Source organism: Cyanistes caeruleus, chromosome 2, assembly GCF_971803275.1.
Source record: "Cyanistes caeruleus chromosome 2, bCyaCae1.hap1.1, whole genome shotgun sequence".
Taxonomy (NCBI): Eukaryota; Metazoa; Chordata; class Aves; order Passeriformes; family Paridae; genus Cyanistes; species Cyanistes caeruleus.
In genome coordinates this window covers 18,555,655-18,582,748 of record NC_141702.1, presented here as the reverse complement: position 1 = coordinate 18,582,748, position 27,094 = coordinate 18,555,655, and the positions used below count along the sequence as shown (strand labels likewise).

The following is a 27,094-nucleotide window of genomic DNA, read 5'->3' as shown; positions in this document are numbered from 1 at the left end:
ATGCAGTGTGTTCTTTAACAGATCCAGCCTTTATTTCAGCAAGACTCCTAAAAGGACTTTGAATTTAGTGGTTTGTGGGAGTTCGCTGCTTGTCCTGGCAAATCCTTCACACACTAGAGTTTAATGTGTGGCTTCAGTTTTTCCAGTACAGGGTCATGCTCATAAAGAACACAAATGAAAGAGAAGATGGGGGAAAAAAAAAAAAAAAAAAAAAAAAGTTACTGAGCATGTGCAGTTGGCTGTTATTAGATCACAACAATGTATCTTCTAGATAATAAAAGTAAAAATACCAAATAGTACAGAGCCCCAGTGCAACATAAAGTGACTGACTTTAAAGAAGTTACTCCTAGTCTGATTTAAAACTCTCAAACCTGCGAACTTGAATATAAAATAGTGTTGCAACTGAAGACTGTAAAACTCATTTATATGTATCATGACACTTTAAAAAGATCTTCCAGATCAATTTTAAATCAATAAAATGTTTCCTATTGTCAAACTCCGGAAAATGGGCATTTGCAGAGCAGTTGCAGGAAAGACTGTGGGCACAGTAGTGTTGGTGAGGGCAAACATAAATTTTAATTTTAAGGTGACAAGCTGGAGTATGCTGGTGGGTTTTGCACAAAAACAACAACAACAAAAAAAAACCCACAAACAAAAAAACAAACAGAAAACCGAACAAAAAACAGATAAACTAAAGCATTTAGCTCAACAAAGCACTTTTTTCTAGGTCTGGCTAGAAAAAGTCTGGCTAAGTATGGCAACACCTGTAATGCCCCTCACCTTCTGAGAGTTAAATTGCACTGCTGCAAGGAAGTAGTGATTAAACTCCATTGCCTCATGGATCGATCCCAGAAAACAGAATGCAGGCGAAGACAGCTCTTGGACGAGAGGAAGAATTTAAATGCATTTAAATTAAGAGACTGGCGCTTTACCACAGCCATTTTCCCGCCACCTAATTAGAAGGCATGAAGCCTCTCCTGCCTTTACCTCCGGGAGCAGTCGCTGGGCACGGGGCCGGTGAGCGCAGACAGCTCCCGGTGCGGACAGCTCCCGGTGAGCCGGACAGCTCCCGGTGCTGAAGGAACCGCACCGACGCGCCGAGGGGGGCGGCGAGGGCTGGGCTGAATAGCACTGTCTGCAGAACAATGGCAGCGAACTCCAAATCCTGCTATAATCACATTAATGAGATTAATCAGTGAATTAGCAGCAGTCAAATGTCAGGGTGGCGGGGAGGAATCGAACCAAGCTAGGTAATTAACTTTTGGGGGGCAGGGGAAGGGAATCGACTGTGTTGTCTGTTAGGCTTTTCCTGAAGTTCAGCAGGATTATTCACCAGCCTTTGGAAGATTCTGACAATTCAAGTGGAGGGGGGAGGTGGGGATAAGACGGAGACCTCAACCTTTGTGTGCTACAAGACAGCCTGCTAATGCACAGTATCCCATTACTTCCAGCTGAAGTCCATTGAGGAAACTAGCACCGTTTCAGGCACCCTCCACTCCCTGCAGCTGCCAGAGCTGCCTTGGGCTGAGCTCGGAGTGTGAAACTAGTTCTGTGAGCTAACTTTCACCACAGATTCCAATAGGCATGATAAATATGGCGGATGCCAAAAAAAACATTAAATCTTACTCCTTTTCAAAAATGTACAAGGAAGATACTCTTTCTGAAATTGGAGAGATAGGAAAAAAGAGTTCCCATTAAACAACTATCAGCGATAGATTTTCACAACAAATTAATGCCAGGTCTGTTGCAGAGTGCCTTCTAAAACAAACAAAAATAAACCCATAAAAATAGGAAATTTAATCAAGTAATTTAAGGTAAGTTAGCTAATGTAGGTAAGTCAGAGATCTAGTCTCTAGCTGACCTCAATAAAAGTGAAACTTCTCACCACCTGAAATCCAGCAGCCATGACCATTTCTCCATGGCAAGCATGAAATATAAAAAAATATTCCCCACAGATTACAAATAAAATCCATAAGTATTTATTTGCAAGAAAGAGAATACTGCATTTCTCATTTTCTACCTTTAAAGGAGTATCCTCAACCACGCAAAGCATTTATCATGTAAAAAGCCTACTTTTATCCACACATTACTTCTTCAGAAAACAAATAAAGGTTTAAAAAAAACCTCCTCTGCCTAGATGAGGCTGTGCACGTTGTTCAGAACTCAGAGGAAAATGGCATGCTTCTGTTCCATTGAGTTTAATCTTTGTTAGTGACAATTTAAAGGAATAAACCTGTGTAACACCTGTTCCATAACACACTAGGTAGTTTCTTTTTCACTAAGTTTTTTTTCTTTTATACTGTTTGGCTACATTTTAGCACTGAATTAATAGGATTAACAAATCTGCACTAAATGTACATGGAATTCTTATCACAACTACTTCAAAATTAAAATATATATTGAGATGTTTTCAGAGAGTTAGCTGAATTAACCACTCCTTATTTACAAAGCTTCTACTCTTTTAAGAAAATGTATTACACATATGAAACATTTAAGATAGTGTTTTTCAAAAATGCTACTCTTATACAAGTGTTACCCTTAAAAGTAAAAATCCACTGTTTTCAAAAGCCATTATAGTGCAAAATACAGTATCTTATGGTCTTTTATTTAATTGCATTCAGCTGTCATTGAGCATTCCAATCTGTGAAGTTTCTGTCTCGGGTTCTCCGTATCAAACAAGTACTGTCCACATGCAGCAAGTTTATATAAACAACAACATGCTTAATGCATGCAACATTATGCGGTCATATAGTAAACACATTCTTTAGGATTTTTTTATCAGCTATCCTACAGCCCAATATAATTTCAGCTGCACAGCAGTATTGCCAGAAGAACTTGAAAAGAGCAAACAATGGACATTTAAGTACGAGCTACAGAATGATTTCAAAAATCACAATAATCTTCCCAGTTAGCTGCAAGAATCAACCCCCACCCTGCACAAAACACAGCCCACACCTGCACTATTAACCATTTACAAGATAAACATAAGCAAGACATTTCAGCATGGTTAAGAAACGCCCTGGCTTACTACAACTTGGAAAGGATGAGGAGTAAGAAGCATACCACAGAGACCCAGAAAAGGCTGCTTTTTTCTTCATTGAACACTGAAAAGACACCCCATGTTCCAGGGAATTAAAAAAAAAAATATATATATATATTAAAATACACCCACCAACACTGAGTAAAAAAAAACCAGGGGGGCTTCAAGAAGACTGCAGGGAAAAAGCTCTCACTCTCTTTAGTGTGCAGAAGCTTAGGGGGAAAAAATGTCGCCCTGGCAGGAATGACAAATGCAGTAGGATAGGCTAGCAGGCCTGAGGGATCTGTTTTACTTCCACATACATCCTCTAATGCACGCACTCCCACTCATCCTCTCGAGATGCCTTTTTTTTTTCCTCCACTTTTTTTTTTTTCACCAGCTCCAAATCCCCGGCATATGACCTTCTGTTAAATAGATAAAAAAAAATTTGCTTATCAGTCATGCAAATGAGGCTGAATTCATTTTCCACAACAGATGGCCTCATAGATAATGATGATGGAAGAGAGAAAATTGAATGTCTCTCACAAGGTGGTCATGGCAACCGAGAGCAGAATAATATCAATAATAAGCTCACTGCATAATAAGGTTGTCAATCCCACAAATCAAAGTCTCCAGCTAAATCAGGTATCCCACCCCCCACTAGTTATCAGGTAAATAGAGAAATAGAGAGCATCCTTTTTCTTTTTAAATAAGGCACTGAAAAGAAATTGTAGCTCCAGAGCTTCCAGGGTACAAGAGGAAGGAAGGAGCAGAAGAGATTTTTCTCCAATAATTGTGTTTTATTTAATGATTCTGAGAGGGGGGTGTTTGATTTATAATCCTTTTATTCTTTTTTTCTTTCTTTTTTAATATTATTACTTCCACAGAGAGGTTTCTGTTTGGGTTTTTTGTTTGTTTGTTTTTTTGGTTTTTGGGGTTTTTTTGAAGGGGAGTACTGGTTTGTTTTTTTTAATAGCGAGGCTGGTATTTTGAACTCTATCTACTGCCAAAGCCTTGCCTCCCCTCCCTGTGTCTGATGTGGAGTGCTGCATTGATGCAATAGCAGCTCGCCTCAGGCTTTCACCTTGGCTCCCAGGGGGCCATCCCGCAAAATGAATCAGCAGCCATCCTGAGCAGACTGATTAAAATGAAAATGGCAAGGCACATGTCTGGGCGGAACTAGAGCTGAGCTGCACTGCACTGCCTGTCTGGCAAGCATGCTCAATATAGCTTTTGCTAATAATGGCTTACCGCCTTTCGGGTTTTTAAAGGTATTACCGTCGCCCCTTCCCCCACCCCCTGAACAGATAACGGTGCTGGGGGCTTTCCCCCCCTTTACTGTATACTGCTCACAGCTAGAGTTTGCCAGACTGACATGCAGTGATTGTGAAAAGACACACTTGCTTTGCAAGGATTTTCTTCACAGATGTGCTGAAATATCAAGAAAATGTATTAACATGCAGCTATAAATTATTCCCAGATATTAGCTGAGAAAAAAACCTCAGATAAAGAGGAAAGCTCAGCTGCTACCAGACACACCATTTTCACACACACACACGCCACCCCCCGCCCCTGTTTTTTACACCTCAGCTTGCATTGGCACCTTGTGCATTATGCATCACGAGAAAATGACTGCCAGTAAACGCAGAGCAGCTTCCTGGAGCTCTCTCTGCCCTGTGCTTGACACACTCAAGGTGGATTTCTAACCCCCCCCACAGTCTCTAAGCAGATGAATGTGTGCATAGAGAAAGAGCCATTTAAAGTGCACATCTCCTGCAGTCCTTTAACAAAACAGAAATATTTTGCGGCCAGCTCCGGTGTGCAAACCCAGCATCGACAAAGCATCAAACATCAATCCATGTGCGTGGGGGATCTGAAACCTGGGAAGACTGTTGTTTCATGAGATTTGGGAGCTGCTCTGCCTGAAGATTTTTGGTGGTGTTTTTTTAAGCAAGCAGCTCAGTGGCGTATCTCTGGAAACTGGCACGTATGTGCTATACATATGCACCCTGATGTGCCTTCGGTTAAGCCTTGTTTTTAAACCACTGGGATTATTTCCCCTCCTGCTTTCTTCTCCCCCCGCCCCCGCCCTGCACTCTAGCCCTGTTACTGCAGTGTGAACCAGAAATCAATAGGGCTGCTCTAATGGAGGTTCCAGCTGCAGTTGGCTGTGCAGGCGCACACACACACACACACACACACACACACGCACACACACACTGACGTCTGTGCAGTTTTCTCAGCCGATTGGGCACCACATCGGATGTTCTGTGGAGCAAAGAATAGGAATCATTTACAGTCTGGAAAAGAAAAAAATGGTACCTTGCATCTCCCTGTCTCCAAGAGCACCAGGCTGGGCTCGCTGCACAGGCTGGCTGCAGTGTGCGAGTGAGAGCTCAGCTCGGGGTATGTTCACATATGGGAGGACTCCCCCAGATTACCGCAGAAACTGATGGGGCACAGAACCCCACAATTCATACAGGATGTTTCTATAAGGTTACGCATTCATATTGTGAAAGATAAGAATATGAACATAGAAAAACAGACAAAAAATCACAGCAGTTTAACTGATGGATTATTAGAGCTATGTCCTTTGATGTGTTTGCAAGTATTTCTGAGCTCTGAAGAGTATTTTAATGAAAGTTGTATTTTTAAGGGCTCTGTTAGAAATTATCCACTGATCATTTAATATTTTGATGTAAATCACTTGCTTCCCCTTCTTCAACAAAATAGTATTTTATTTGTTGAATATTAGTCTCCAGTTTTATTTTCTACATTCTTCAAGTATTTTTTATATATATATATTCACATGTGAAGCCATACCTTGTTACTAAAACATGTTTGAATTTTTCCCTTTTTAAACAATAAACCCCAGGCTTGGTTTCCTGATCTTGTAGCTGTTTTTCTCTGAAACATGAAATAAACCTGTTACTGAACATATAAAAAATCCTAATTCTCTATTCCTAAAATCAGGCATTCCTGGGATCTGAGACACCGCAAAACACCTCCCCCCACCTCCTTGTCTACGTATTTCAACTTCAGTGTACTGAAAGGCACTGCCACAGCAGAAGTCTGGCTCCAGTGAAACATTTATATTCCTTCCACTCAACCCTGTGGACCTTTTGCAAAGCTCAGGATGCCAACCTGAGACCTGTTCTGGAGAAATAAAGTCCGGGAAAATGAATGAATCATAAATCTGTATTACATGACAAAGTCACATCCCAGCCTATGTTCAAGAGATCTTTCTTACGCAAGCTTTTTTTTTTTAAAAAAACATGGTTTAAAAATTATGGCATATAGCAGGTTACTAAGTAATGGGCTGTAGAAAACCTTAGAACAAAAAGAAAGCACAGCAGTCCACTTCACCTTAACATAAGCACTTACACCACCACAGTACCCCCTCCCCAAATATTTATCTAATCTCTGCTTTAATTATTTATACTAGTTGCTTTTTTCTGCTGTCCTTAGCAGTTTGGAGCACAAATTAATTGTTCTTGGTTTCTCTGTGAGGAGACATTCTGCCTAGGATTTTTTCCCCTCCCTCATGCCCAACCCCTATTAAGTTTTAACCCCTTTTCTACTGGACAGAAAGCTCAGGTTATGTGAGTACTGTAATTGCTGTCCATTAAAATTTGTATGCTTTGAAGAGCTACAAGGTATCCTGCCCAGCCTAGCAGCAGACTATTTACAAGACTGATAAACATAGCATCACAGGCAAAAGTTAAAGTATACAGTTTAACTATTGTCCTGCAGTATGAAATTAGAATCTGAACTATAACCTAAATGCTAATACGTGCTCCTTTTTAATACTGTTTTTAGGAAAAAAGAAACAGATTTCCACATAATGAAGCTATTAAGGTACTACTGCTTGGCTCACACTGTATTTATTAACATCAGTGAAAATTAACAGTGGCAAGTGCCCAAGGATAGAAAGCCCTTACAGTAACACCAATCCTTACATTCTTTAATCTTCCCTATATTTTCCTAACACGGGCATTTAGGCATTCCTGGAAACACCAGCCCAGGGCATTAGGACAGCCACTAAGCCTGAGCATTTGCTGAGTATCTGTAGATAAGGTAATGACTTTTTTGATCTGAAGTTGAGCAACCCCTCTGGTAATTATTGTCTGGCTCCTATGAAATCTCTAGGTGGGAAGGGGCACCACAGGCTGGTTGGCTAAATTCTTCTCAAAGATTAACCAGCAAAGCTGGTTCTAACAAAGTGTTTAGCATACACTGTCCATTGCAGTAGCTTAGTCCCTACCTCCAAATTCACGAATATCTGGAAAATAGTCCTTCCTAGTCTATTAAAGTCTTGCCAATATTCTTATAATTTCTGGTATTTTCCCAGCTTAGTGACTTTTGTTAAAGCAGCATATTATTATTATTAACAGAATCACAGAATAGATAAGGTAGCAAGGGACCACAGTAGGTCACCTGATCAAGCAGGGCCATCATAGAGCACACTGCACAGGACTGCGTCCAGACAGTTCCTGAATGTCCCCAGGGATAGTGACTCCACAGCCTCTCTGGGCAATCTGTTCCAGTGCTCAGTCACCTGCACAGTAAAGAAGTTCTTCCTCATGTTCAGGTGAAAATTCCTGTTGCCTATTGTCCTATTGCTTGGTACAACCAAGAAGAGCCTGGTCATCTTCTTGACTGCCTCCCTTCAGATACCAACAGACACTGATGAGGTCCCCTCTCAGTCACCTCTTCTGGAGACTGAACTGGCCCAGCTCCCTCAGCCTTTCCACATAAGAGAGATATTCCAGTCCCTTGGTCATCTTTGTAGCCCTCCTTTGGACCAGCTGCAGGTGCTCCACATCTCTCCTGTCCTAAGGAACCCAGAACTGGACACAGCCTCCTCTGATCTGCTGGGAAAGCTTTTCCCAACACACCCCAGGATACCTTTGGCCTTCTTGGCCACAAGGACACACTGCTGGCTCATGTGCAGCTTGTTGTCTACCAGGACCCCCATGTCCTTCTCCACGGAGCTGCTTCCCAGCAGATCAGCCCCCAGTCAATACAGGTTCATTGGGTTGTTCCTCCCCAGGTGCAGGACCCTGCACTTGCCTTTGTTGAATTTCTCAGTTCTCCCCAGCCCACTGAGGTCCTTCTGAAGGGCTGCAAAGCCCTCTGGGGTACCAAGCCACTCCTCAGAGATCTGTGTTGTCAGCAAACTTGGTGAGATGGCATCTGCACCTTCATCCAAATCATTGATAAATATGTTCAACAATAAGTTGAAAAAAAGTTGGGTCCAGTATTGAACAGCACTAGTGAAAGTCCTACAACTACATCCAGTGACATTATGACCCTCCAGTTAAAGATTATAAAGTCCACTTTGAGGAGACTGCAGAAAATCTTGGAAATACTGCTCCAGCACAGTGCAGGAACATGATGGAAAGTGCATCTAAGAAAGTGGGCTTCACCCCGACAAAATGTAAATACAGGGAAGACTCCGAGGAAAATAATTACTTTTATTTCAAGCAGACCTTGTTTCAGTCATGAGACAAAATACAGCTCACACTTTACCCAAACTAGTAATTTGCAAGCATTTGGGGCCTAAATATTCTTTAATATCTAAAGTGGGGTGCACTACTTTGCTCTTGCAACTATGAAGTATTTATTTACATTGAACTGTCCAGTGTCTGGTCCCCATGAACCACTGAGGGAAAAAACCCAAAACATGTATATGAATGCAACTGTGTTTGCAGAAATCCCATAGAATATTAAGTAACTGCTTTCTGTTAGCCCTTAAGCTAATATTTTCCTCAAACAGGTGGTCCAAAATGTTAAAAGCCATTACAAATGGGTAAAATAATCACAGGGATCAAATGCCCACTCCCAGCCAAAATGTTGGTGGCTCCATTTAAACACTTATCCTGAGCATTTAGTACCATACATATGAAGAAACTATTTTACTGTCTAGAATGATATTAACACTTGGCTTTATTTTGGAGAGAAAGCACTTAAAGTAGCAGGTATCTCCAGGAGGACAGCTTCAGAATATTCACACTGGAATTTTCATTTATACAGTACTTCTGACATTTAACAAAGGATTCTAAGCAGTATTTTTATCAGTGTTGTTGGCTTCAGCTGCTCAAAATTACTGATCACGTCCTCAAAGTATCTCCATGAAGGCACGCTGAGTTGCAAATTTTGCCCATGCTTCCAGCTGGCAGAATGCAAACTATCTGGTCTGGAAGCCAGTCAGACACGGTGAAGTTAATAAAAGGCCTGCCAGCTAGAAGAGTCATCTGAGCTAGGAGATGACTGTGTTCACCCAGGACAGAGTCCTAGTCCCACTGGTTATGGAAACTGCAAAACAGTCATACATCTGAGTCAGCTGGAAAAAAAAAAAAATTATTATGGGTACAGGATAAAAATTGCAGGAAAGTTATAAGCAGTAGTATGCCTTCGTTTTTTCCCACTGGCTTGAGCAAGAAGGAGGAGCAAGCCCACAGAGCTATTAACAAACTGGAAAATGCATAACTTTTTAAAAAAGCAATAAAAAAATTATGGAAATGGAGGGAACAGCTTATGAGAAAATATTAGAAATTAAAATCATAGAATGCAAATACAAACTGAAAGAAGAGCAGAAACCTTAAGGATGGTGGAAGGTCCAAAACTGCGGAAAAGGAGAAGTTGAAGGCAACAAAAAGAGATACTTCATACACATAGATGAGAAGTCAGAGTAAATTAAAATTGTCATAGCCGAATTCCGGAAGCAGGGGGACGACAAGGCATTGAATACTGTGAAAGTGTTCTAAGAAGAGTAGAAGTTCTAAGGAAGTAGAACTGGACCAAAGGAAACACTGGAAATTACACTACCAAGGAACAATCCTAAAATCACAGGGGAAAGATTTAAACAATGTAGTAGGTGTTTTCAGCTTCTAGTTTTCATGACTCCTAGTAATTAGTAGTTGTTATCCCTATTTAAGTGATAGTCCCTACTGTAAACACTTTTGACTGAACAAGAATCCATAAAGGGTATTAAAAATCTCAAATGGAGAAAAAATGAGATAAAGAAAACCCCTTACAGAAAGTACAGAATTTTTCCAGCTAAAAAGTGAGTACATAAACTTGGCAGAAAGTAATTTTCTTTATTACTTTACAAAATTAACAAGCTCCAGGCTTCGTGGTTCTTGAAAAGTATATAATCTTGAGTCTACCATCAGTCTAGGCATAAGACTGGTAAGACTACCATCAGTCCAAGGCATGTGTTACATACAGGAGGGACTATTTTACAGGCAAATAAAAACCAAATCTTGTCAGATTACATGCTTTGCTTTTCCCAGTGATGACTTTAGCATAGAAACATGCTTAGATTCTTTGCTGAATTGGGACCTAAAATTGCTACTAATACTTTAGTGGAGAATAACTGTATAATGTTAAGAAGTCCTGCTGCCTACTCATATATATTTATTTGCATTACTGCAGTGGTTTATAGCTAACTCAAAGACTTGATGGACACACAGGCAAAAAATTGTGATCTGAAGTTCTACACACCTTAAAGAAGATGACCAATTAAATAAAAGACAGATAAGGAAGGATTTGTAACAAAATTAATAGATTTAACATTGAGATTATAACCTATTTCCTTGTTTCTACTACACATTACACAACATGTAACAAGTTTTTTTTCTATGACAGGACTTAGGGGAACAGACCTACTGCAATAAATGTGCCCTCTAAGGGCATGCAAAAAATTTGAGGGAGAAATAGCAGTTTAGAAAAGGATAGGGCATAAAAAAGGCTTTGCAAATAGTTTGCAAAGGAATTTATAGTGCAGGAAAAAGCCAATGAACTGTTTCTAGCAGCTGCAGTTGAAAGCAGGATTCACTTTAAGGTTAAGACATACACATGTAGATGGTGGCATTCAGTGAAAATATAGTCAAGACAGACAACATTGCCTGAAGGACATTAAGTTGATCAGATAGAGTATGTCTACTTCAGAGAGAGATGAGTAGCTCCCAGCTTCCATCACATGTTTCTCATTTTTCTTAAGAAGAACTAGATGAAGAATACATATTAAGGATGCCTAAATTAGGAGAAAGATTTGGCAACAGAGCCAAAGAACTACATGTAGAAGTTTCAGTCTCACCATGAATATTACTTTTTCAAGCCAATTTACTTCTCTAAACAGGCATGTACTACTGACACACCCCAGCTTCCCTGTAGGTCTTCCTGGAAACTTCTGTCAGCCCTGTGGAATTTTCTGACAAAAATCCCATTTTTAGACTGAATTAGGGTACAGCCCCTAACACAGTTCCTAATTATGTTTTGCTATGTATTTTTGTTATTTCTTAATAGGAAATAAAAAAACAAAAAAACAAAACCCAAACAAACAAAACCACCCAAAAGCTGAGAAGTTCTGCCATGTTTTGCATTTTTCTTTTGCTTTATTTCTTTTTTGCCCATTTGAAATACCAACAGTTTTCTGCTTTCAGTAGAAAAGAATTCCTATTGCCAGGCACATCTTCATTAAAAAAACTGTTCAGTTAATTCACTACCTTTCCTTTAAAATATTTACTGCTTAATTACTATGCTTAGGTGAGTCTCAAAACAGTTGAATTTTACAAAAAAATATCCAGAGGAAAAATATTCAGAAAACTTTAGTCATGACACAGTATAACTCCGGAAGTCCATTTATAAGCATAAGAGCTACCTGATCCAGGTCAATAAAAACTTTAATACACAATTAAGCCAACCTAAAGACGACACAGACTGGTCATTACCCTGGCATATTCTTCTGTTGTATGGACATTCTAAGTCAAAGTCTGCCTTGACACAACTGTGCTCAACATTTCCATTTATATTCTTGCATAAACCTGATAAATTTCTGTTTGAACCCATGCATTTTTTTTTTTCTAGCATAGGTTTTTAATATCAAAGAATTGGGCAGTGATTGTGTAGTAAAATACATTTACTATGTATTTTAAAATGTTCTTTTGCTCCTTTTATAATTGATGTCTGGTAATTTCATTGGAAATCTTCCCCTTGCTATATTGCTTGGCCAGTCAGCTCATTCTCCTCACCCTTCATATTTTCATGGATCACCACTCCCATTCCCTCTTCTATTATTATCTCAATGCCAAGCAAAGTAGTTCTGTCTGTGCAAGTTCACACACAGAAGCTACTGCTCACATCTGAATGTCTTCCCTTCTTATCCTCTCTGCATCCAACTGCAAACCTATTTTTTAAAAAAAGAAGCTTCACTAGGAAGAAATTGTGCTCATCCTTACACAGCAATTTCTTAAAAAGAATATCGGTCCAGGGACTAAGGGTGTCCCCCTAAGCTTTGGAAGTCAGAGAACAAGACTTTAAATCAGACCTCCAAACAGAAGTGCTGGTGAGTTTTAAGGACTGCAGTAGTCAGTGGTGTTTTAAAACAGGTGGTCTGCCTCACTCACAATCGGGCACCACAAGCTCTTTAAATTCAGGTTGCATGAAGATGTATCTGGAAACTGCAAACAGAACCATGAAAATAATGCATTCTGGGGCATTCCAAAGTTATCTGCCACTGATTCTAAAATTAGTAACCATCAAACACAAACTTCAACTACATCATTTGTTGGAGTTACAAAGTTTACTTATGCACACATATTTGAAAAAAAAAAAAAGAAACCACAAACCTGAAATATATTCATAACTCCACAAGAAGCATGAAGCAAAAAGTAGAAAGCAGGATGTAGAAAGTTGGCATCAGTGACAATCTGTCACTTGATACACCTTCTAATCCACATCTTTACCAGTCCTGATCCCAGCTCCTGCTCTTTCCTTTGCTGTCACTTGGTCAGCCACTGTACTAATCCTAGCTAACTGTCTGACTGTAACCTCCTTTTCTCTCCCTCTCCCTTCCCCTCAAATGAAGGTGAATGCAAGGTCCTGCACCTGAAAAAAAAGCCTCCATGCATCAGTACAGACTGAGGGCTGACAGAAGTTTTACAGAAAAGTACTTGGGATCCTGGTGGACAGAAGTTGAGCAGGAGTCTGTGGCATATCCTTGAGACAATAAGAGTTGTCTGCACACTGTACCAGATAGAATATAACCAGCAGGGGTATGGGAACTATTATTCACTTCTAAATGGAACGTCTGAGACTATCTCTGGAGCTGGAGCAACTCCAGAGGAGGGCCACCAATTTACGAAGCTTGAGCATATGACATGGGCAGAGACTAAGAAAAGTGTGCATGTGCTCAGCTTGGAAGAAAGAAGGCTAAGTTCAGCAGCTGTCTTCAACAATATGAGAGGTGGCTATGTAGAAGACTGAACTAAGCTCTTCTCAGAGGTGCAAAAACAGCACAAAGACAATGGTCACAAATTTCTACAACAGAAGCTCCTAAGGAAAACATTCCTCATCTTGGGATCAGTCAGTCTTCAAAAGGTCCACAAAAAGGTAGTGGGATTTTCAGCTTTGGAGATACTCAAAACTTGACTGTACAAGTCCTGAGTGTTTTGTTCTAACTGTGATGCTAGGACAATTTTGAGCTGGGGGTGGTACCAGATAACCTCGGGAGATCTCCTCCAACCTAAACTGTTTGGTAGTTCTGATCACGTACTCAAAATTAAAGTTCAAGAACTTTTTCAAAGTTAAATTTCCAGCTAGAAAATCTTCATGTTAAGCTTTAAAAATATGTACAACAATTTTAACCTACAATGTACTTGCTAGATTGCAGACCAGTAGTAATAATAGATATGATATGAACAAAAAGGCAGCATTAACTGTGCATTCCCAAACTAAGTATATTTAGTATAGTCAGAAAAAAAGACAACATGGGTCTGCTGTAACCTGACCAAGGTTTTATACATACATATATACACACACTATATAGCATATGAATTTACATGTTTGTACTCTGAATACATCAAATAATAATACATTAACAAAAAATTAATTATGACAAGAATATACTGCTTTTGAAATTTATAAATAATGACATTATTAACTGTACTTTAAAGTCATTTTTATAGTCAAGGCTCATAGGCAACATAGATCTGTAAAGCAAAGTAAATTCTCTGAAATGAATCAGGGATAAAATCTGTGAATTTTACAGGAAAAAACAATCTGCAGAATCTAAAGTGAAAGAAACTTAAAAGCAAGTAGGAAGACAAACACAAGACAAATAGATAACATTTTTTAAGAACTAATGAATACTGTGCTCTGGGGTAAAGATAAAGATTCCTATACACGCATGCAATCCAAATGTATGTACTTTTAGGTAAAGTGAGAACTATTTTCAAACTCTTCTTGTGGTTGAAGTGGCAGCATGTGAAAAACAGAAGAAAACCACAGAGGGTATCACATTTGTATAAGGCACTATTAATTCTATTAGATGAACTCTGTCTTCATTGTGATAGAGTGATTTATTCTTCACTGACTACCTTACAAAAACAAGCACAAGCAGAAGAAAATAGCTGTTCGATCCAAACACCGAAAATGAATTCTTTTAGCTACATCTATGCAACACAAAAATTCAACTTAAGCCCAAATATGAGTAATGACAGCATCAAGGAACTCTGTTCTACCCCTCAAATTAAATAGAATCCAAGTGTAATGGAAGAAAGATACAAGTCCCTAAATATTCATACACTAATTCTTGAATTAGCTTAATATTTTCTATTGGCAATATAATATGAGAGAAAGCCAAGTCTAGTGGTTTTTTTCCCCCTATGCATAGGAAGTTCCAATTCCTGAAGGAATAGCTGGTTTTCTCTCATCTAAACATAATTTACCATTATTTTCCAAACTGCCTCAGAAAGGGACTAAATAAATTCTCCTAAGACACCTATAGGTGACCATTAGGTAATTTATTCTAAGAACAATAAATAAAGCAAGCAATATGATTCTAACAAAATGAACAGTAAACATATATTGCAAAGGATCAGACTGGTATCTGTCCTGTGGATGTTATCTTTATGTTTTCTGAAAAGTATGAATGATAATTTAAGAGAGACTGACAGCACCATAAAAACTGGTGTTCTGATTGTATTGCAGGATTTATCAGATCAAAACTTTTAGCAGATAAAAAAGTCTTACCTCTTACAGAAATTAAGTTACTCATGTAGCTTGCCATTGATATAGGTAGAGTCTGAGAATCCTGGTAATCAATCAGAGTTGGGTACATTATAGCCTGGGATTATGAAGTGCATAAATAACTCACACGTATAACTTTTCAGAAAAATTAATAAACCTGTACTGTCAAAAAGAGAAGTCATGGCTATCAGTGAGAGTACACTTGTTGGAGAAATCGTAAGATGGAAAAAGACAGATTTTTAAATGCATCACATAGATAGAAAAAAAAACCACAAACAAAAACAAACAAAAAACCAAAACAACAAAAAAACCCAAAACAAAACCAAAAACAAATAAACCCTGAAGTTGTTTTATGATGTACATATGTAGCATCACATTCACAAGCTCAAAGTCCTGATTTGATCCATCGTAATTTTCAATGCAAAATATTAACATAAAAATCTTTAACAATGGGAGAATAGTCAGACTACCTAAAATTAGGTCAATACTTTAAAACAGTATCAAATAGATTTTTTAGGTAGAAGTTTTTTGGGAACATGAAATATATTTGTGTTTAGAGAAATTAAAATGAGCCAGAGTCTTGTGAAGAAGAATTTTCTCCATTTTAATGAAGAAGCCTTAAGGATTTAGGAAATATTCCACTTTTAATTATGGTTTAATTGGTTAATAAAAACATTCTAACTTATAAAAGTTACATTAACTGAACTTTAAACTGGTGCAGGTTTTAGTTAGAGAAGTCCCATTATTAAAGATCAAGTAGATTAAAAGGGAAAACACTTGCTCAAAACTGATCATGCCACCTTAGGTATATGAGTTACCAGTCACCAGTGGTATTACAGTAATTTACCATGTGCTCTCTTCCAACAGTATCTAATTAGCATTTTATTTCAGTATTCACAGTAAGTTATTATGATATAGCTTAAGTGAAGTGAATACTTTTCACACTGCAACAGCAAACTAAAAATACACAGTAGATTATGGCTCAGCTGAGGTCCTGAAGCTCACTGCTCTATGGTAACGTCATTTTCAGCATGTCCAACATAAACATTAACCTAGTATGTCTTTCTGCCTCAGCATGTCCTCTTTTTCATTTCTTCCTCCTCCTTCCTGAGACAGAATTTCAGGACTGGGAGCAAAAAAGAGGAGAGAAATCACAGACTGGCCATATGACCAGGATTTCCACACACCCTGGTTAGTGGGATCTGGACATGCTTTGTGGAGCCGATCTCTGCAATTGCTAACCATCTGTGTAGTGTGTGCGTGCTAGATCAGATGTGCACATATGTAGCAAATTCAGTGCATGGCACACAGCCCATATTTCCCTCTGAGATTCCCTGGATGCGTGCCCATCCCCTAATTCTTTATACCTCAAACAACTCGCTCCATTCTCCTTTCTAGTGGCATACAGAAACACTTAGGAAAGTTGTCCAATATAGTAAAAAAAGGTTTTAAGCGAACAGCAGCCATCGAACACGTTTTTAAACTTTATCAACAGCACTGTCAACAACATTAGCTACAAATTATTTACTGCAAACAGCAGCAACCTGTTGTATATACATACAACAGCATGAGAACAAATACCAAACACTTCATCACAATGAGCATTTACATAACATGGCTCAGGCTCTCAGTGTTATGTCACTAATGTGCCTCTTTCTGTAGTCCCTTGAGTGCCTCTGGCTTTGAAGAGTACATCCTGCTAAATAGCACTTGTATGGCCCTAGGACATGTGCAGTCTGGCCTCCTGCAGCCACTGCTCTACTGAATAGGCTGGAGTCAAGCTAAATAACAGAGCCCTCAGCATGGTCGGTGGAGGGGGGCAGGCACAAGCACAAAGAATTAATCATGCAAGCAAACTCTAAATTGTAAAAATTCTGTCAAGCAACTATCTATAACATATTCTGTCACTGAGACTGTCAAAATGTGCTAAACCCTCAGTTTAAGTGAAAATAGTGCAGATATTCTAAATTAGAGCAATTATGGCAGTATGCACCAACAGAAGATCTTGCCTTATCTTACAAGGATTTTAAAAACTCAATGCCATAAAAAGTCTCAGAACACACACTTTCTGCTTCGAACTCTTTCCTCCCTCCACCATACTTCATTTTTCTGCACCTTAGAAAGTCTCTCATTTTCTGCCCAGGAGTAAAAGCTGCACCTGTCCTGTTTTTGGCGGACTGTGAGTGCAGTGCTAACTTCATCAGCTCTGGGAAAGATTCGTTACTTAGCTTGTACCTAAGGCTCTGCAAGTGATCCTGTAGCAAGTCATTGTCATTTCTTCTGCTGCTTCTGAAGTATTTTCAATATTTGCAATTTTCATCAATTTCTTAATTTACGTATTTTCTGTAATTAACTCAAGTATCCATCACAGCTATATAATTATGTATTACACAAAACCCACATTAATTTGATCATGAATTTCCTATACCAGAAGAACATTTAAGTGTTTTTGGCAAAGCTGAAGCAATTAAACTTATTTCACAGTGCACTGTTCCCCACTTCAAAACAATTTAGGTCAAAATAATAAATAATACTTTACACCATTTTTCAATGGAACCACAATGGTTAGTTTCAGTAACTCATTAAACTAGGCTAGGAAAAAAACTCTATGGCAAATTTTCCAATGAAAGACAAGAAATATTTTTCTAGAATCCAGGTTAGAACCACCTATAAACTCAGTCAAGAGATCAGGTTATAACCCTCTGTCTGAAACTAACTTTTTATGTCTATAAATAAGGAATTTATTTTCAAGCTCTGCTTTAGTACTGACTACCTGAAAAATGGCATGTAAAAATTCTTTACTACTAATAATTACACAGATTCATTAGCAAATATTAATAGTGGAAGACGTGCTAATAAAAATGGCATTTTGTTGTCACAGCTGTTCTCAACCTGCCATTACACCGTCACAGTAAAAGAAAAACCATGGTATTTCTTGAATTTTGAGAGTACACAGAAATAAATTAACATCCAAACTGGATTTCTGAACCCCCTACATTTTGTAAAATCCCTAAGCAGAAAAGTAATCAGTTACTGCCAGCTCAAAATAGGGCCTGTTTTCTCTGAAGCTGGTAAGACCTAGGGTGCCACCATTTCAGAAGTTTGTAAGAAGCTGAAGATGCAGATGAACAAAAGCAGAAGCAGTTTAACATCACAAATACCATTTTGAGTTTACTGTGGAAGTATAGCAAAATCAGATGTGTTTGTTCAGCAAGAATAAGGTCAAGCAAACACACAATTATATGAACATCTTGTGTAATGTCCTTAGGTTAAACCCTCCTCCTTTCATTCCATCAATATACTGGTTACTATTCCCACACCTGTCTGTAGAGAACAGGCTCGGGTGTCTTCCCTCCGAGACAGGTGCACTGCATGTGGCTCACAGCTGGGTTAAAAGAAAAGCATGTATATGTATGCTGTTGCTGAGCATGGGGAGAAAGGAAAATGGATGAAAGTTGATCTGATACAAGGCAAGCATAAAATGAAAGGATGTACAACACATGAAAAGGAGATAGATACATGAGTATACTAAACAGAAAAAAAAGTTCTGTGCATTAAAATGGAGAGTATGGTAAAATTAACACTGCCTTACACATATTAGAAAGATTACTTTCTTCAAAAGGAATTACAATTGTCAATAGATTATAGGATGTCTCTTTTCTTAAACAAAACTGGAATAATTCAAAAAGGGCTCTTTTGTAAATCAACTGAAAAACAGATAAAAGAGCTGAACTCAGAGGAAACCCAAACAGAAGATGCACTAACAAGTTAAAAAAAACCCTCTCATGTTCCTCATCACTTCATCTTTAGAAAAGTCCATCTGTACAAGAGCCCTCATTTCTCTGCTGAAGAAGGGTTAGACAATGATTAGAAGCAATCATACCAGCAGAAATCCCACAATGAATCAGGACAACGATTCAGCATTTTCTCAGCTCTCTTGAAGGAGTAGGAATTAATTTTCAAAACCACTGGAGAAATTAACATACTTCTACATTCTATTCAACTGCTTTTTGTTTTCTAGATACAGTGCCTTTATTTATCCATTGTTCACAGGCAGGACACAGTATTTTTTTTTACACATAGCAATGAACACTTCAGTGCTCAGAGCTCTCTGAAGAAAGACAAAAAGCCTATGGTTTAATGTAAAGCAAGAACTGACCTTCAAGTCCTATTGTGTTCTATTTTCATATAAAATTATCAGAATCTATGGAGAAATTAATAATTTTTCATTTCACTGTCCTGTCCAAAGCCTGTCTATCATACACAAGTCTATAAAAAGCATGAAAATAAAAAAGCAACAAAATAAAATATTTGCTAAAGGTACAAGGGAATTCAAAGGGCCAACTGACCTTCTTCATATGTTTTTAAAATGTACGTATTCTGGAAATAAAGACTTTCATAGCCTCATATTAAAGACGTATCTCTACCTGCAGTTCTCCACAACTCAGTGGCAACTTCACGTAGGTTTCAAGACAAATATAAATCAAAAATGTACATTTAAAAAACACAACTATGATAAACTGAAACAAATCCTCTACCAGTGTTCACTTTGAGGATTATTTCTAGCATGGAATGTATCATGCATAGACTCCAGGTTCTGTCTCTCAGTTATTTCCAAGTGCCATTTAATATTAACATTATAAAATTTGTAAGGAGGCTGAAAGCAGATGAGATGTTCACTTTTTTTAATTGTCAGCTATTTTCTGTTTTAGTATAGAACTTCAGAATTCTGCCTCTGGTTAGACTGATAAAAGTACAAACTCTACAAGCAAACATTTGGTAGTTGTCTCAATTTTGGAGAATTAAGATCATTCTTTTTTAATAATTTAATTTTTTTTTTTTGAAAATTCACTTAACAGAAACAATTTTTGCAAAACAGTACAGGAAATAAATTACAGCTCTTTCAGTTAAGATGACAGTGTCATTCTGGGGTGGGGTGACAGCAAGAATTTCTATTTAGACATTTCAATTATTTTTCATTGAAATGAAAAAAATCCAGAGCCTGTATTTCTTTTTACCTGCAGATTATGCTATATATCTTGTCTCTGGGTGACCATGCAGGTGAGAACACATGATTCAAGCTTGTTGATATCAGTTACACACAACTATCAGTTTCACCAATGTCCTATTTACAGAATAAAGGACATGCATTGTCGATCAGCTTCTGTACAGCCATACTCCAAGCCAGCCCCACTGCACACTGAAAATACGTAAGTCAATGATGAACTTCTCAGCATACGCAAGTCACTTCACATTTTGCTACAGAGTCAAACCATGCATGAAAATATCCTATTTTACCACATTCCTATATTCTGTTTTGTGGTTCATTGAAATAATGGCCTTATACATAAGAAAACCCAAAGCTAAGAGCAAGGTGACTGGAGCTTTTGTTTGGAAAAGTTACAAAAGTATATTATATTTGGGGAATTGATATAAATCTAGTTTGAGTTTTTTACAATCCCTACTGAGCAAATTCATTACCTGCAAGTTAAAAAAAATCTCAGAGACTAGTGAAATACAACTTACCCAATACAGAACAACCCATGAGGAAAACAGAATTCAACAACCTGAAATTTTGCCTCTTTATAAAGCATGGTCTACATGCCATACTCTATGCTGAGAAAATGTAAAGGAGGAAAGAGGTTTCTAGTGGTAAGATTGTACCTTCAACCACACAGTCATAATGTCAACCAGTATTTGGAGTATGCATTGTTATGTCTGACATATGAAACTTATTTTAAATCCATGAATCTGAACTCTGACATTTGAACAATTTGAACTCTGTCCAAAATGAAATTATCAATAGGGATTTAATTGTCACATATAGGTAAAACCTTACAAAAGAAAGGCCTTGTAAAATCATGGTTCAGGCCTTGTTACTTTGGCTAAGAATAGCTAGCAGCTAGCCTGGTAAGTTCCCATGCAGAAACATCTTGAGAATAAAAAGTTTGCTAACATAACAAACTATTCTTGGGGAGAAAAATGAGAGCACCTGTAGTTTTTACCTGTAGTAAAGTTTTACTGGGGAGAAATCAGCCACAAAGAATATAAAAAAGGATGTGAAACAGGATGGGATGCAACTGTTCTTTTCCAAAGAGAAGTTAAAACTGAAGAGCTCAAGTTAATGGTCAAGTAGTATATAGAAAAATAAAAGACATAACAAAGACTGACCAGTGACTGGACTCAAGTGAATGGTATAGAGCTGTTCCAGGGGAGGTTTTGGCTGGATATCAGGAAAAGATTCTTCACCTGGGGTTGGCTTGGCACTGGAACAGGCCCCCCGGGCCAGTGGTTACAGCACCAGACTGACAGAGTTCAAGAAGCCTTTGGACAACACTCAACCACATGTTGTGATTCTTGAGGTGTTCTGTGCAGGGCCAGGAGTTGGATTTTGATGATCCTTCTGGGGGTCTTCCAAGGACTCAGGATATTCCATGATTCTATGATTCCTTGGAAGAATCCAAACTGAAAAAATGTATATTGTTAGCACTGCTGTTGAAGAGAAGCTACTCTCTTCTCTGATCAGTGTTCAATTTTCCTGATTTTTACTAAGCAGCTATTCATAAACAGTCAAACTTGTAACTGGCTATACAAGTAACAGCTTGTACACAGTCACTTCTGAAAATTGATGCTAGCTAGCCCATTATTAACAAAAAAAAAAAATTAAGAAGAAACAATAAACCATTAAAAAAGGCACAACAGAAGGTCAAGGAAAAAAAGACACCACCTGTTTACTCCCCTCTTTTCCAACTCCTTTCTAGGCTTACCTTCTTTTTCTCTGCCCTCCTAATACACATCCTGATGGCTCTTCCCCCTTTCCTTCAGTGCTTCAGAGCACATATTATTTGCTTCTCAGCAGAAACTGCTATTCTCATTTTTTCCTCCATTTTCTAGCTGCTCGCACTTTTCCTTTTGCTGTTCCTATTAATGTCCAGGTGATTCTTTAAGCTCACCAAGTTATACTACGTACAAAACCTTCAACTACCTCACTGCTACCCTGAAGGAAGGCTGTATCAGTATTTCAGTCACAAGAATCAGCTGCCTGTGACAAACTGACTATATAAAGAGTCCCTTGACCCACTTAAAATATTCCCGTTTTTCAGAAAATCTGAAATCAAATATAAATATAGTTTACACTACTCATAATAAAAATGGCAGCAACAAAGTAAGGTGATTTGACAGGGAGTGAGGAGGAAAAGGTGAGTGGGAAATGCACTATGAAATGAGAAGTCCCCTTTTTTTTGCAGTTTACTGCTTTACTTTTTTTTCCTCTTTCCTTACATTATTTTTTCCAGACAGGGTACAGAAATACAACAGTATACACAGAGAGAAAACTTTTGACTCATCTTTTTCTGCTAATTCCATTTCACCTTCTTTAAAATGACTAAATGTTCATTTGCAGATAAGAGTAGAAGTGAAGGACAAGTAGGAAGTCTCCTTTCAAAGAGAATAACCCTCATTTCAGGCAAATATAGACTGTATAGGGTACGATCTGAATGAAGAAACAAAACAAACAAAAAACCCTAATATTAGAAAAAATGAGTCACTGTCTTTAGAGAATCGAAAAAATGAGCACAAACCATGAAGATAATTCTCAACCCAGTTCTGTTTACTACTGTATAAATATCTGAAATCTTCCACCTTGAAATAATCACACCACATTTCAGTGTACAACTTGGCCAGACTAAAAGATGCTCCTGAACAAGGCCATTCTGTGGTTGTATCAATAACTGAAACATACCCTATGGTACTTCCACTGGTACCTCCAATGGTACTTCCTCACTTCCCCTCTCAATCTTTCACATTTTAACTGTTTCTGTTGCTGCCTCTCCCTCTAACTTACAGCATTTTAAGTCTTTCCATACTACATGCTGGCTTCCACAGATAAAATAAAAAATTACATTTTGGCATAATTTAGGTAGGTGTTATATAATCTAGTTCCAGAAGTTAAATTAGAGTAGAGTAGAAAGCATTTCTAAAAAAAAATCTTACTTAATTTTATTTGCTTATTGATAGGGGTAAATAGCCCTGTAACTACCACACAAATCTGCAGTCAGTAATGAGATGCTTGCAGAAACATGAAGTTGTTTTTTGGAAAGACTTTAATGTCTTTAATACTATATGCAATATAGTATTTATCCAAGTACATCTCAGACAAGGGAATAGAGTAAGCATAGGGCTGTACAGAAAATATTTCCTTTCATTTGGCTGCTAGCAGTACCCTGAACACGTGTATTCCTTTCAAAGCAAGCAACTGGGCAGTTTAGAAAAAAAAAACAACAGCTATTTACCTTGACCTGGAAGATGGAACCATCTGGAGTGAATGGGGGATACCTTCTTCCCCCCAAAATAATTCTAGGACTGTACAAATAAGCTTCTAACATAGCTGGGGCAAAGACCACTATGCCCACAGCAGAGAGGAATAAGAGTGCAGTGGCAAGATGCACAAAAGCTATCAGGCTTCAGAGAAGATGAAAAAAAATATATTTTCCCAGGGATCAGACAGGATCATCTATAATTTGCTGCAACCCAGGGAGCCTCCAAAAGTCACTGAGATAAGACCAGGACTGAAAGTAAAACCCATGAAGACACAGTTGGTGATGAGAAGATGTGCTGTGTTCTGTTTCACCCAGCTGATGCATTTTTCTCTGCTTTATGTATCTTGTTCTAAAAATAGGTTTTCATCAGAATAAGAAACACATTTTGAAGATTTTTTTTTTGCATATACCCACTTTAAGGATGGGGACAGGCAGAATAATACTGAAGTAATGATCAAACCAAGAGTCCCATCAGAATAAGAAAACACCTTGTGTGTTCAGCATTTACATTGCTCAGGAAGTTATTAGTCCTGAGCTAATATGAATGTCATGATATTTCACTATGAAAATAAAACTCTGCAGTTTATTCAGTTACCTCATATTTTAACAAAGTGGAAAGAATAATGTTATTAGAAACTCTTAAAACATACTTTTTGTTTGTTTCGCCCTCATAGCCAAGTTTCCCAATTTAGCATACTCCCAAAGCAACAGTCAGACAAAGCCCATCACAAGGTTAGGTATCTTGTGATATCTATCCTTGTGGCTAGAAATTAGACATTTGGATTGTTATCTTCCACATGCAAAACACTATGTAAAAGTGTGCTTAAGAACAAAATAATCTTGATATTTTAGAACTGTAAGACACAGATCTAACCACATAGCAGGAGTGGCTAGCATATTACATAGAAGCATTGTTAGAAATTGCTAGTGGTTAGCGTATTACATAGCATTATTACACAGATGCTCTGTGAGAAAAGTCTATGTCAGTGCTGAGTAATAGAGAGGCTTCATGCTTTGATATTTCTATTCCTCTCCACACTTCATAATACTATGGAATAGGTAAAAGATTCAGAGTTAATCCCCAAAAATAGTTCCACCAAAAAGCATGCACTGCTGTTTGCATGCCTGCAGCTATTGTATCATCTCTAAGGAGGGGAGAAAAATACATGTGTACTTTCAAAACAGAGATACAGTAAACCAGACTGACTGGTTTGCCTGTATGTTTACATTAAAGTACTATTCATCTTAAGGTCCTAACTTAATATTTTTTAAAGCCATCTCTCACTTATAAAAACCCCAAGGATCAGGGGATGAGTCCTGATGAACACCAAGCAGAACATGAGGCAGTAATATGCAGTTGAGGCAAAGAAGGCAAACAGTATCCCAAGCAGAAGGTGAAAGCCTGTAATCCTTCCCTTTTACTGAACACTACTGAGGCCACCCCTGAAGTGCTGAGTCCTGTTCTGGACTCCTCAGTGCAAGGACAACATGGACATACTGGAGACAGCTCAGCAAAGGGCCACAATGATGAAGGGATGGAAATATCTCTCCTATGAGGAAAGGCTGAGAAAGCCGAGTGTGGTCAGGCTTGAGAAAAAACGGTTCAGGGGGATGTCATTAGTGTACATAAATACCAGAAGGGAGGGTGCAAAGAGGATAGAGCCAGACACTTTCCAGTGCTGCCAGGATCAGAAGCAATGACCTCAAACTGAAAATGCAGGAGTCTCTGTCTGAGCATCAAGAAACACTTTGTTACTGTGAGGATCTAGCACTGTCATAGGTTGCCCAGAGAGGCTGTGGAGTTTCCCGCCCTGGAAGACATTTAAAAGCCACCTGGATATGGCACTGGGCACTAGATGTCCCTGCATGAACAAGGGGTTGGACCAGATAATATCAACAGGTCCCCTTCAATCTCATCCGTTCTGTGATTCTGTGTTACATGGAGGATTCTTTCCCGACACAGTGTTAATCACTTGCAGGACTGTGCTTAACAGTTTGGAACTTACTTCTTGGAAAGACTCTTTCTAGGGGCAAATTTTATAAGAACAGCTATGGCAATGATCTATGTTTTTCATTTTAGGTCATGTCTATTATAAAGTAATTTCTCTACAGGTGAAATTTACTCTTTAGCCACCAGTTTTCTCATTGAATGTCTCTACTGTGCTCCTTTTCCCTTGTAGAGCTTTGTTCAAATGTTGTAAAATGTAGGATTGCAGAGTTTGGATATTAAGAGACCTTTGCTGACTGCTGAATGTCACTGGAAATCTATGTGTACATAAATCCTGAATTAAAAGATACACTGCCTTTATTTTATATATGCGAGCAAAAGAGGAGCAGGTGAGGTATTTTAAACCTATTCCAATGAAAGAGAGGCACATAAAAGAAAGATAAATGACATACAGAGAAGGTGAACATGATGTAGGAAATTAATTATGCATCTTCAAGGAAAAGCAGTGCACTTCTGTTTTGGTTCAGTCTCAAACTACAAGATTATTCATTTGTGGAACAGAAATATGCAGAACAGGTCAAACTGCAAGATCCAATTTTTACACCAATAAGATACTATAATAAGTGTACCACATGCAGGAAGAGTGAAATCTTCACTGGTACCACAGAGTGATTAAGAACCTAGCAGCTCCTTTCCTTCCAGCTGGTCTGTGACTCTGCCCATGCACACACTTGCTCAGCTACTATATAACAAATCAGCCACGTGGTAGCTCCCATTTTAAGCAGTGAAAGCTTTCAAGCCTTACAGGTATTACCAAAAACTGCAATAACTTTGGTAAGAAGTCAGATACAGACATTCTTTACAGACTGCAACCCCTTCCCTCTGTCTAATACCATGTTTAAAAATATTTTTGGCCTTTTAATTCCAGGTATGACTGTGGAGGAGACTCTTAGTGCCAAACCTATCTCTAAGGTGCCTCACAAAAATGTTTCTTTTACTCAGCAAAAATAATTTGGAAGCGCTCTGGAATGAACCTCTCTATCAGAACACTTATTTTCGAGGGAGGCATACAAGACAGTAATCATTTTGGAATATGACTATACAATGAATATCTATTAAGCCCTTTAAATATGCTGTGTTTTAATTAATACATGCTTTGTTACAGCTGTATGTTTCATAAATATAGCTGTATTTTCCACAAGTAAATTTATGCCTAGTCAAAAGTATCATGTGTTTACAATTTTATTTTGCAAATGAAGGCAAAATTCACATTTTATTTTTTTTTTCTGTAAAAAACACATATTGCAGTCAGACAACAACATGATGCACCACTGTAGCAGATCAGGTGGCAGGAAAGGGGCATCAATGAAACCACAAGACAAGTCCTTTATGGTGGAGACTTCCTCATGTTCTAAACTATGTCCTTCAGGCTCACCCAGACAGTCAGCTTCCGCTGCCTATGATGCTATATCCTCGAGTGGGAGAGCCCATGGCAAAAAATACAGCATTTGGCAGTCTTCCTTTAGACCTACTCATATGGACTAAAACCAAAGGCACTTACTTTTTAAAATAAAATTAATTGCACAGTAAACCTATATTTGAGAAAAGGGGGGGTTTTCTTCATTACATTCTCATTTTTTAAAGAAAATTTAATGCCTTTCTACGGAAGTAGTTTAAGCTGTATCTTAATTTGTGTATGGAATCTCTTAGTTCTCAATATCAACTTTTTTTTTTTCCCTTAGCCTTTTAAGAAGTTATTCCAAATTAAAGTGT

General features: G+C 38.1%; 2 protein-coding genes across 4 annotated transcripts in view; both read right to left on the bottom strand.

Annotated features, from left to right (window-relative positions):
* The window catches only part of MYT1L (myelin transcription factor 1 like), a 333,945-nt gene that overhangs the window by 304,273 nt on the left and 2,578 nt on the right, over nucleotides 1-27,094 (bottom strand). The window contains exon 1 of one of the 3 annotated variants that reach the window (XM_086875945.1): nucleotides 3,173-3,301. The exons of the other annotated variants lie outside the window; for them this stretch is intronic. The gene's annotated coding sequence lies outside the window, so the exon portion shown is untranslated. Of the gene's footprint in view, nucleotides 1-3,172; nucleotides 3,302-27,094 lie in introns of those variants that run through there. 3 annotated transcript variants of the gene reach the window in all.
* The window catches only part of LOC147654652 (uncharacterized), a 43,437-nt gene that overhangs the window by 14,024 nt on the left and 2,319 nt on the right, over nucleotides 1-27,094 (bottom strand). The window lies entirely within an intron of this gene.